Here is an 11,973-nt window from a genome sequence, read left to right as displayed (position 1 = left end):
TTTTTGGAATTGGATATACCTGGGTTCAAATTCCAGCTCTTCCAGGGTCAACTGTGAAAACTTGGGCAAGTTTCCAACTTCATTAATCCTCACCTTTTTCCAACTGCGAAATGGGGCAAATAGTGCATACAAAACTCATGGCCCACTGCTTGAGATGAAGTGTGTGCTCCATAAGTGATAGCTTTAGCTACTTGTTATTTTACTGCTATACCAGAGAGAATGCAGCTCAAGCTAAACAGGCAAGATGGAACATCTAAGGCGATCCTGCAGAGCTGCCTACCCTATGCGGCAACCCTATGCGACCTCCATCTCCAACACATGGTAGCAACAGTTACTTAGATGGATTGTATTCTATGTACTAGGCAATGAGCTGAGAGTTTTATATTTTTGTTTTACCTGGGACTAGGTATGGCGGATCTTAATATTTTGGGGGCCACAAGTACTGTATCAGCCTGGTTCCAATCAACAGATAGAAACCACAGGTGGTTTATGCAATGGAAGTTTAATATAAAGAATTATTCAGCTATGATAAATGAGCAACTATATGATGTAAAGAGAACCTTATAGGGCTACTCTCCCTACAAGTGGGGAAGAGTATCCAAGAAGGACAATCTTGGAATGGGGCCCCCTCCCCAGGCTGGAGATCAGATATTGTTGGAGAAGGTATCATTGCATCCCCCTACATGGCAGAGAGATTTGCTGGGTTGCGTGGTCTAGAGCTGGTTGCAATTATTGGACAAGCAGGAAACAAACCTCCACAGCCCATGTCCATACTGCTGGGTTGAGTGTATGAGCATGTAGAATGATTGGGTCTCCAGTATGGACAGAAGGCATGGATTGCATGGTGCCTGTGTTGGGAGGATACTTTGTGATCACCATACCAGGCCAAGACTAGTTGCCTGGGACCTTCTGGGCACATGGCTGGAGCAGAGCACCACTGGATCTCCTCACAGCAGCCAGACCCAGGAAGAGAAGCTCCTTTCACCTGCACTGTTCTCTCAGCACCCTCCACTGAGAAAGCATCACGTTAAGCTCACCGTAGAGGAGAAATGCTCATGGAAATCCTGTCCATTGTCACAGAGCAGCTATTAGTGGGTAAATATGGAGTTGAGAAGTCATAAGTTGTAACTGGCATAGATATTATGGGGCATTTGAAGAACGCTGTGAACACATATGCATGGGTCCATATATTCATGCGTGTGCACGTACGTGTAATTATTCACACAATTCATGGTGGATACTACTTCTAGGGTGTTCACAGACCCCAGGTAGAGAGTGCCTGGAGGGAAAATTATCCAAGGCAGGCCCATTCATAGTTCCAGGGCAGCCACAAGAAAGCCTCCGTTAAGCAGCAGAAGTCTCCAGGGCAGATGGGGCTAGGCAGCATGAAAGAATTGGCCGCAAGAGTTCCCAACCCTGTCCCAATTATGCAGGGTGACTTTTCTTTCTCTTCCTTCTCCATTCCCTTCCATATTGCTTATGCACCCAAAGGGAGACTTGAAGACTCTCTAGCAGGGCAAGGCCATTTTCTTTCGGCATTTTTCTCTCCCCAAAATCCAGCCGATTATCAGCTTAGACACACAGTAGGCTATGTGCTATGAACAACAGGCATCCTGGATTATTTTACAAACTCATGGATAGTCATTTTGAAACCGCCATCACCTTTGCAAAATTATGACTGAGACAGTGAAAGAAAGCTAACTTAACCAACTCCATCTTGCTTCTAACCTCCAAGCTGTCTTTGTTCATTCCTGGGCATAGGCTGAACTAACTTTGGGAGAAACTTAGTTTGTAGTTATAGTTTAAACAAAGATAGTAACAGCCCTTTCCCAAAGCAGACTAACATTAGGCACAGGATTAGAAATTATGGTTTAGGAGTCACGCAGCTGGAGGCTGCAAGATTCTGACCCTCCCTCAACTGCTCCTGAGATCAGTGTTTGAGATATTTTGCAGACCCTGCACTTGATGGATCAGCTGGCACCACCCAGATAGAGAAACTGGCTCGTCTGATCTTGCGGCCCCCATCCAGGAGCTGACTCAGTGCAAGAAGACAGCTTCGACTCCCTATGATTTCATCCCTGACCAATCAACACCCCTGGCTCACTAGCTTCCCTCCACCAAGTTATGCTTAAAAATTCGGCTCCCTGAATTCTCGAGGAGACTGATTTGAGTGATAATAAGACTCTAGTCTCCCCCACAGCCGGCTCTGCATGAATTACTCTTTTTCTACTGCAATTCCCTGCCTTGATCAATCGGCTCTGTTGAGGCAGCGGGCAAGGTAAACCCCTTGGGCGGTTACAATCTTCCTCCTTCAGCGAAACTCCAAGTTCCTCGTTGATAGTGGCAAACACCAGTTGCCGTATTTTCTACTGTTCCTGGCACAGAAAGTCCCTGTTCATGGTCCTGCTGGACGTAAGGGCCCAGGTGCTAAAAAGTTACCTCCCACCTCACCCCAACCTCATCAGTGGGGCTGGATACTGGCAGTGGGCAGAGGAATAAAATTTATATATATATATATATTTATTTATTTTTTTGTTTGTTTGTTTTTGAGACGGAGTTTTGCTCTTGTCGCCCAGGCTGACATACGATGGCACTATCTCAGCTCACTGCAACTTCCGCCTCCTGGATTCAAGCAATTCTCCTGCCTCAGCCTCCTGAGTAGCTGGGATTACGGGCGCCTGCCACCACACCCAGCTAATTTTTATATTTTTAGTACAGATGAGGTTTCATCAAGTAGGTCAGGCTGGTCTCGAACTCCTGACCTCAGGTGATCCACCTGCCTTGGCCTCCAAAAGTGCTGGGATTACAGGCATGAGCCACCATGCCTGGTCCTTTTTTTTTAATATGTCATGCATTTATTTTATTTTTATTTTATTTTATTTTATTTTGAGACAGACTCTTACTCTGTTGCCGAGGCTGGAGTGAAGTGGAGTGATCTTGGCTCACTGAAACCTCTGCCTCCCAGAGTCAAGCAATTCTCCTGCCTCAGGCTCCCGAGTAGCTACGATCACAGGCCACGCCCTGCTAATTTTTGTATTTTTAGTAGAGATGGGGTTTCACCATGTTGGCCAGGCTGGTCTCAAACTCCCAACCTCAGGTGACCCACCTGCCTCAGCCTCCCAAAGTGCTGGGATTACAGGCTTGAGTCACTGCACCTGGGGAAATGTATTTCATTAGATGTTCAAAAAATGTACGACGCATGAGTGGGACTTTCTGCCTCCATCCCACATCTTCCAGAGCAAGGAGAGAGCCCAGCAGCTGGGGGTATTCTGGGTAAGACTCCCTCTCCCTCGGCCACATTGTCATTGTCACAGTGAAGAAGACCCCTGGAACTCCAACTGTTCCTGGCAATCCCTCCTTCCTCCCCCACCACAGACTCCCCCCACCATCATTATTTTCCCTGAGAGCATCAGGACCCATCTCCTTAGGGCCTTTATCTCCATATACATCAGTCACTCCAAGAAGCTCAGGCCCCTGAGTCATCCCTTCCCTTATCTCCTAGGCCTGAGTCCACATATAGCTCTATGTGACTCTCTCCACCACTCCCCAGCCTGCATTTTTCCCCTTAGCACATACATCACCTGACATATCACACATTTGACTGGCTTGTTAGTCTCCCTCGATTGAGGGTGCGGTGTTCTGTCTCTCTTGTTTGACCACTATCCCCCCAGGATCTACAAGGTGTCTGGCATGTAGCAGGGACTTAATAAACCTGTGTTGAGGAATGAATGAACAAACAAAAGCATCTTTAGTGTCCTCCGTTCTCTGGACCTCAGGCTCCACTGCGGTCTAGTTAGTCTTGATCTTCAGGCCTAAACAAGGCCCAAACCACAGGTCTTCGTCCATACTGGCTTATCCCACCTATCTAGCAGTTTCCCAGGCTGGGCTTTGGAGACAGGTGGGCTTGGATTTGAATCCTGGCACTGCCATTATGAAGCTTTTAACACCTCTGTGCCCCATTTTCCTTATGTGTAAAACCAGAAGGATGCCTAACTCCTGAGAATGTGGTAAGTGAATTAAATGGAAAGTATGTGTAAAGAGCTCAGCACAACTCCTGGCACACAGTAAATGCACAATAAATTGTGGCCACCAGGGAGGCAATAGGGCAGGGTGAGGAGGAGCAACAGGCTTCCTCTGGTGCCATCTCCTACGAGTTGGTAGAAGAAGCCTGGCGCACTGTGCACAGTGGATTCTGGTCAGGCCCTGAGCTCAAGGGGAAAGAATCCCATGATTGATTACTGATGTCTGTCATGGGCATGGAGGCCGGGCAACAGGGGAAGGTGAAAGAGAGTAGCAGCCCCAAGCCATACATTTGCCATCCTGATCTAGAATTTCCACCATTGCTCCTTTTCTTGTGCATATCTTGACTGTTTTTAAGGGTGAGAGCTCCCCTGTTTTCAACAGTTCTTTTCTGACTCCGTAATTTCTCACCCACCCCAGCCCTGAAAATGGTGTAGTCTGCTCCTCTGAGCCCCAACACTCTTTTCTCTGCTGTTCCTTTATTACTTACCATGTAGCAGTTTGGTTTTTAAAAAATTTTCTGACCTCCTTTCCACACATAGTTGGAACATGCCTTCAGGGTAGATTTCACCTTAGAAAACTAACACAGGAAAGTGCACAGGGTTGCAAGTCAGAAAATCTGAACTTGTTGTGAATTTGAGCTCATCACCTTGCCTGTTTCCCCAGGCAAGGTGTTTCCCCAGCTAAAAAGCAGAGCCCTAAGATGCATTTGCAGCCCATGGTATCCCAGGGCTGTGGTGGGAATCAGCATTTCACTGGGCTCTATGGAGAGGAAAAGCTTTCATGCCGGGCACGGTTGCTCACGCCTGTAATCCCAGCACTTTGGGAGGCCAAGTGGGCAGATCACCTGAGGTCGGGAGCTCGAGACCAGCCTGGCCAACATGGTGAAACCTCATCTCTACTAAAAATACAAAAAATTAGCCAGGCATGGTGGCTGGCGCTTGTAATCTCAGCTATGCAGGGAGCTGAGGCAGAAGAATCTCTTGAACTCACGAGGCAGAGGTTGCAGTGAGCTGAGATTGCGCCACTCTACTCCAGCCTAGGTGACAGATTGAGACTCCATCTCAAAAAAAAAAAAAATGTTCATATTCCCATTGGGTGTCCATGTACCCGCTCCTGCCACCGGGTCTTAAACCCGAGCTTCTGCAGATGCTCAAGATGCTTTTTCAGCAAGGTGGGTGGTAGGATGAGGCTTCCAATGGGAGCAGCGGGCATTTGGCAGGCACTGACAACAAGCAGAGTTTGGAGAATGAAAAAGAAAAACCAACTTTTCTCGCCTTAAACTGGCAATTGCAAAGTTGAGAGCTGGGAAAGCTAAATTCTGCCATCTGCCGGTCATTTTCTATGTTAGCAGCATCAAAGTAGCCGTAGTTTTATAAAGCTCTTGTTTAAACTCAGTAAAGACCCAGAGGGAGGGGGTGGCATTTACTGAGCACCTCCTGTTTATAAGTAACTGTCTTCAAGTGTGCTATGGCTACAGACATAAATTAGCCCTGGATGTTGCTGATAAAGAGAGCACAGATTCCAGAGAGCCAAGGCTGCCTCTCAGTGACTGCATGCCTTAAGCTCATCCTTCAAGCTCTCTGAACTTCAGTTTTCTCAACAGATAGATGGACCAGGGTGATCTCTAAGGATCCAGAGGAAGGGCCTTAGAAGATGAAGAGGATGTTGACAGATGGATACTGAGAAGGAAAAGAGGAGGGCATCCTATGCAGACAAAGAGGAGGGTGTCAAGGGAAGCCCTGACACGTGTCTCCTTACCTCGTCCCCTTGTTTGTGAAGCCGAGGGGTGAGTTCCTGATCTTTAAGCGCTTGTCCACCTCTGACTTCTGGTCAAGGGAAAGGATAGAGGAGTTGGAAAGACTTCTTGAAGGAAGAGTGAAACAAACACCTGTGTTATAGGATCTACGAAATTTAGGAAATAGAACCATGTAATTACTTTCAAAATATTCTTTTTTTTTTTTTTTTTGAGATGGAGTCTTGCTCTGTCACCCAGGCTGGAGTGTGGTGGCCGGATCTCAGCTCACTGCAAGCTCCTCCTCTCGGGTTCACGCCATTCTCCTGCCTCAGCCTCCTGAGTAGCTGGGACTACAGGCACCCGCCACTTCGCCCGGCTAGTTTTTTGTATTTTTTAGTAGAGACGGGGTTTCACCGTGTTAGCCAGGATGGTCTCAATCTCCTGACCTCATGATCCGCCTGTCTCGGCCTCCCAAAGTGCTGGGATTACAGGCTTGAGCCACTGTGCCCGGCCAAAATATTCTATAATTTACCTACACATTATTGTATATTTTATTTACAACATTCTACTGTTGATGGACATTTAAATTATTTCCCATTGTCTCCAAGTTTGTTTGTTTTTCTGGCTTGGACATCTATGTGCATGCATTTCTTCTTCTTTTTCTTGTTTTTGTTTTTGAGACAGGGTCTTACTGTGTCACCCAGGCAGGGGTGCAGTGGCACAGTCACAGCTCCTTGCAGCCTAGGACTTCCAGGTTCAATTGCTCCTCCCCGCTCAGCCTCTTGAGTAGCTGAGACTACAGGCACGCACCACTATGTCTGACTGATTTTTGTATCTTTTTGTAGAGGTGAGATTTTGCCATGTTGCCCAGGCTGGTTTCGAACTCCTGGGATCAAGCAATCCTCTCGCCTCAGACTCCTAAAGTTCTGAGATTACAGCCATGAGCCACTATAACCAGCCATGCATGCATTTCTGTCAATTACATACCCAGGGATGAAACTCTTGGATTGTAGAGGGTGTACATTTCCAACTTTATAGATCATCACAATTTGTTATCCAAAGATGTTGCACTAATTTAAACTCATGTCAAAAGTATGTGAGTTCCTATTGTCTAGTTAGGCATGAGCAGGACAGGAGAGGGCTCAACCCCCACCCTCTCACCAGTAATGTCACCAACCATCAGGTGATTGTTAAACTGTCTCTAATAATGGGTCACAGTCTGCACCAGGGAAAGGCAGTCTCCTAATAGAAAAAACTTGAAACTGGTGATCAGCAGCTTCCCGATAAGATCTCAGGAGTTGGGAGAGTGGGCTCAAGCATGCACATTAAGAGGCAAAACGGTGGAGTTTAACTTCTGGGGACATTCACCTGGTAGGGGAAGAATGCCTCAAGTGAGCATGCTCACAACTCCAGTAAACACACTGCATGCTCACCGCCCAACTGCTAGCAGACCACTGCACATGTGGACAGCCCACCCCTAGGGAAGAATCAGGGGAGAAGGGATGTAAAACCCTGGAACTGTGTCAACAGATATAGATAAACAGATAAAACCCCAAGCCAAAGGTCAAACAGTGCACTTGATCTCTCAAGTCGCCCCGGCCCTCTTCCAAGTGTACTTTACTTCCTCTTGTTCCCGGTCTGAAGTTTGTTGCTGTTGTTGTTGTTTTGAGAGAAAGTCTTGCGCTGTCACCCAGGCTGGAGTGCAGCGGCGCGATCTCAGCTCACTGAAAACTCTGCCTCCCGTGTTCAAGTGATTCTCCTGCTTCAGCCTCAAGAGTAGCTGGTATTACAGGCACCCGTCACCACACCCAGCTAATTTTTTAAAATTTATTTTTATTTTTATTTTTTATTTTTAGTTGAGACGGGGTTTCACCATGTTGGCCAGACTGGTCTCAAACTCCTGACCTCATGTGATCTGCTCTCCTCAGCCTCCCAAAGTGCTAGGATTATAGGTATATGCCACCGAGCCTGGCCTAGGTTTTTAAAAAACTTTCACTTCTGCTCTAAAACTTGTCTCGGTCTCTCATTCTGCCTTATTATGCCCTTGGTCAAATTATTTCTGCTGAGGAGGCAAGAATTGAGGTTGCTGCAGTCCCCTAGGGATTGTCCACCAGTAACACTATGATTCACTGGAAAGGCTTGAAATTGTCAGATTTTTAAAGGTTTGCTAATACAGTGGGGTAAAATGTGTCTTACTGAGTTTTCACTTATTTTTAATAGAAGAAAAGGCATACAGATGTATTAATGTCTGGGGCAGGGGAGAGTCAGTGATTTCCCAACCTCCCAATGGGCTACAGAAGCTGACATACCCTTTTTCATAGGGTAAGGAGGAGATAGGGAATGTAGACAATTCCTTTGAGGGGCAGCAAGTGATGGTTAGGAACAATGATCAACCCGGGAGACAGAAATTCACTTGTAAATAATTCTCTTTGGAATTGAAGCCTGAGAGGCAGGCACTGTGTTATGGAAAAGACCATCCATCCATGTGTGGTTGCATTCTTCACTCTTCTTTTGATTTCCCAGCTTCTAGGATGTCCCAGTGTCTTCCCTGTGGATCTCCCAGTACCTGCAGGCCATAGAGTAACACAGGCTGTGGCAGAGTCACCTGGGCCTCTCAGAGCAGGGAAGACCAAGCACTGGACACCCAATTTTTCCATAGTTAAAAATACACATGGCCGGGTGCAGTGACTCACGCCTGTAATCCCAACACTCTGGGAGGCCAAGGTGGGTGGATCATCTGAGGTCAGGAGTTCAAGACCAGCCTGGCCAACATAGTGAAAACCTGTCTCTACTAAAAGTACAAGAATTAGCTGGGTGTGGTAGCGCACGCCTGTAATCTCAGCTACTCGGGAGGCTGAGGCAAGAGAATCGCTTGAACCCAGGAGGTGGAGGTTGCAGTGAGTCGAGATCACGCCACTGCACTCTCCAGCCTGGGCCACAGAGCAAGACTCTGTCTCAGAAAAATAAAAAAAATAAAGAAAAAAAATACACATGTGTTCATACATTTGTTGATATTTTGAGGTTTTTTTCTGAGAAAATATGTATTTCATTTGTCTCTCTTTCTATTGTTATCTTTTTCTTATTAATATGTAAGATTTAAAATATATATTCTTTGCCAGACGCAGTGGCTCATACCTATAATCCCAGCACTTTGGGAGGCTGAGGCGAGAGGATTATTTGAATCCAGGAGTCCGAGACCAGCCTGGGAAACATAGTGGGACCCAAGTCTCTACAAAAAACATAAAAATTAGCTGAGCATGGTGTCATGTGCCTGTAGTCCCAGCTACTTGGGAGGCTGAGGTTGGAGGATCACTTGAGCCTAGGAGGTGAAAGCCGCAATGAGCTATGATTGCACGACTGCAGTCCAGCATGAGTGACAGAGGCAGACATCCTCTCTAAATAAGTAAATTAAATGTGTATTGTAGAAACAGCTCCCTTATCAATTATGTGTATTGTAAATATTGCATCCCATTCTGTAGCTTGCCCTTTTACTTCCTTATAGTGTCATTTGAAGAATAGAAGTTTAATTATAATGTAACTGTGGTAGGCAGAATTCTCACGACCCCTCTTACAGTGAGGTTGACACTCACTGTAAGCCTCTGCCCTTGTTCTGCAGGTAGTGAAGGTGTTTATTGTCCTGACACCACAGTTTCTGTCCCGTGACAAGGACCAGCTGACCAAGGAGTTGCAGCAGCATGTAAAGTCAGTGACAGTCTCATGCAAGTCCCCAAGGAAGGTGAGTGAGGGCAGATGGAAGGGGTCTGGTGCCCCTGAACAGCTCCCAGTGCTCCTGCCCCATGTCTCATAGGGTGGCCGTGCAGGAGGAAGCTTAGGCAGTCACAGAACTGGCTTTTTCTTCTGCAGAAGAAGGAATTTGGTTTAGGGATGGGATGGAAATCGCTATCTTGTGTCAGAAACCCAAAAGGAATCATTGCTGGCATATTAACCTAAAGACAAAAATCAGTCAAGTGCCCAAGGATATTTTTAAAAAGGTTATTTATAATTCTGTAAAAATTAAAAAAGACATCCAAATCAGCAGCTTCCAAACTTTTTCTAACATGATTCATAGGAAGAAATACGTTTTGTTTTGCAACTCAAAATATATATACATACATATAACAAACAAAAATTAATAGAATGGTATTTATCTTTATAAATGCAATGCATTCTGATATGTTTATTTTAATTCAATGCCTTGTGCAACCTACAAAAAGTCAAACAATAGAGAAATAAACTTTTCATAAAATTGAATATAATCCTACAATTTAAAATAATGACTTAGTTCTTTTATATTTAACATATATCTCAACACATACTAAGAGAAAAAAATACTATGAAAAAGTATACATGGCATTATCCTGTCTGTTTGACAATAAAGTGCAAAGAGATACATATGCCAAAAAGTTAGCACTTCCTTCTTTGTAATACTTTGCTACATTGTCTGAGTACCGACAGTCAATACACATTATGAAGCTACATGGCTAACATTGATTGAGTACTCACTGTGTATGCCAGGCCCTGGGCTCAATGCTTTACATGCATTTTCATTTCATTAAATCCTCTCCTCAACCTGAGATAGCACAGCAAACCATTTTACAAAAACAAAACTGAGGCTCAGAGACTCAAAGTCAAATGCCCGAGGTTGCAGTCAATAAGAGGAAGAGCTGAAACTGAAACCTACCTGTGTCTGACAACCAGTCATGTTTGGAGGATAGGCTAATCTGCTTTACAGAGCATGAAATAGATGGTTCATGCCTGCTGCGATGGGCTAGATATCACTGTAAGTAACAAACAGCCCCAGACAATGGAAATTTACAACACTGAAGGTTCTTATCCTGCTCATGCTGCACGTCCAAGATGGCTCTGCTGGGCCTTGTGCTTCACATCCCCTCATCCACCAACAGGATAAAGGAGCAGCCTCCATGCGGAACCTGTCAACTGCTCTAAGAGATGGAGGAGAGGGTGGCCAGTCTCAATGGTTCCCAACTCTTCTGTTTTGAGGTGACACGCTTCACTTCCACTCACAGCTCCTGAGTCACATCACATGGCTACATCCACCTTCAAGGGGCCAAGGGGAGAACCTGACACACTCGGTGGCTTCCATTAAGGCCACCATATGGTGTCAGCCTGTGTGGGAGACTGTAGAGGGGCAGAGGAGGAGGGTGGGGAATTGGTAGGATATGACAACAGGACTAAGTCACTGTGGATTTCCCTTATACTTAACCAGGTGGAGTTTATCCTGGAGCTGCTGAAAACCGTCACTGGAAAGATTAAACAAGGTGAACTTCGGAAAAGGAGCTTGGTCAGATGTAATCAGCAGTGAACTTGGAACCCACTGTGCACCTTGGGCAAATCCCTGGCCACTTCAGTCTCCCCACTAGGGCGGGGTGATGATGGGACATTGAGAGGGTTGATTTGGAAAAGTATCAGGAGTGCCACATTTCCAATGTTTTTCTTTTTCTTTTTCTTTTCTTTTCTTTTTTTTTTTTTTTTTTGAGACAGAGTTTCATTCTTGTTACCCAGCCTAGAGTGCAGTGGCACAATCTTGGCTCACTGCAACCTCCGCCTCCCGGGTTCAAGCCCTTCTCCCATCTCAGCCTCCTGAGTAGCTGGGACTACAGGTGCCCATCACCAAGCCCAGCTAATTGTTGTATTTTTAGTAGAAATAGAGTTTCACCATGTTGGCCCGGCTGGTCTTGAACTCCTGGCCTCAGGTGATCCACCCGCCTCGGCCTTCCAAAGTGCTGGGATTTCAGGAGTGAGCCACCGCACTCGGCCTGTTTTTGTTCTTTTAAATTGCATTCAGTTACTCTGCTTCCTCCAAGTCCTCTCTGTGTCTTTAGAATTTCCCAGGTGAGTACTCAGATTGGAGTTGCAGGTAATAAAATACTAATTTCGACAATACCCTGTGTGGAGCATTTATTCTGGGAATGAACCTGTGTTAAATGCCCTCCCCCTGTAATTCTCCCTAATCCACAACCTGAAATATCTTGGGACCAGATTCTCCCTCCTGGCACCAGCTTCTCAGGGTAGCCCTAAGCACCCTTCAATGGCCGGGACACAGGGGTCCAGGAGGTGCGCCCCATGTGGCTCTAGGCACCTGCCTGTGCCCTGGAGCGAGGTCCCCGGAAGGCCGGGGCAGCCAGATGTCCAGGGTGGTCAGCCTTGGCTTGGGGACTATACTTGCCTGCCAGACCACCTCTGCCTCCCCCACC

This window comes from Macaca nemestrina, chromosome 9 (genome assembly GCF_043159975.1).
Source record: "Macaca nemestrina isolate mMacNem1 chromosome 9, mMacNem.hap1, whole genome shotgun sequence".
Taxonomy (NCBI): Eukaryota; Metazoa; Chordata; class Mammalia; order Primates; family Cercopithecidae; genus Macaca; species Macaca nemestrina.
The sequence above is the reverse complement of the archived record's forward strand: the minus strand, read 5'-3'. Positions refer to the sequence as shown.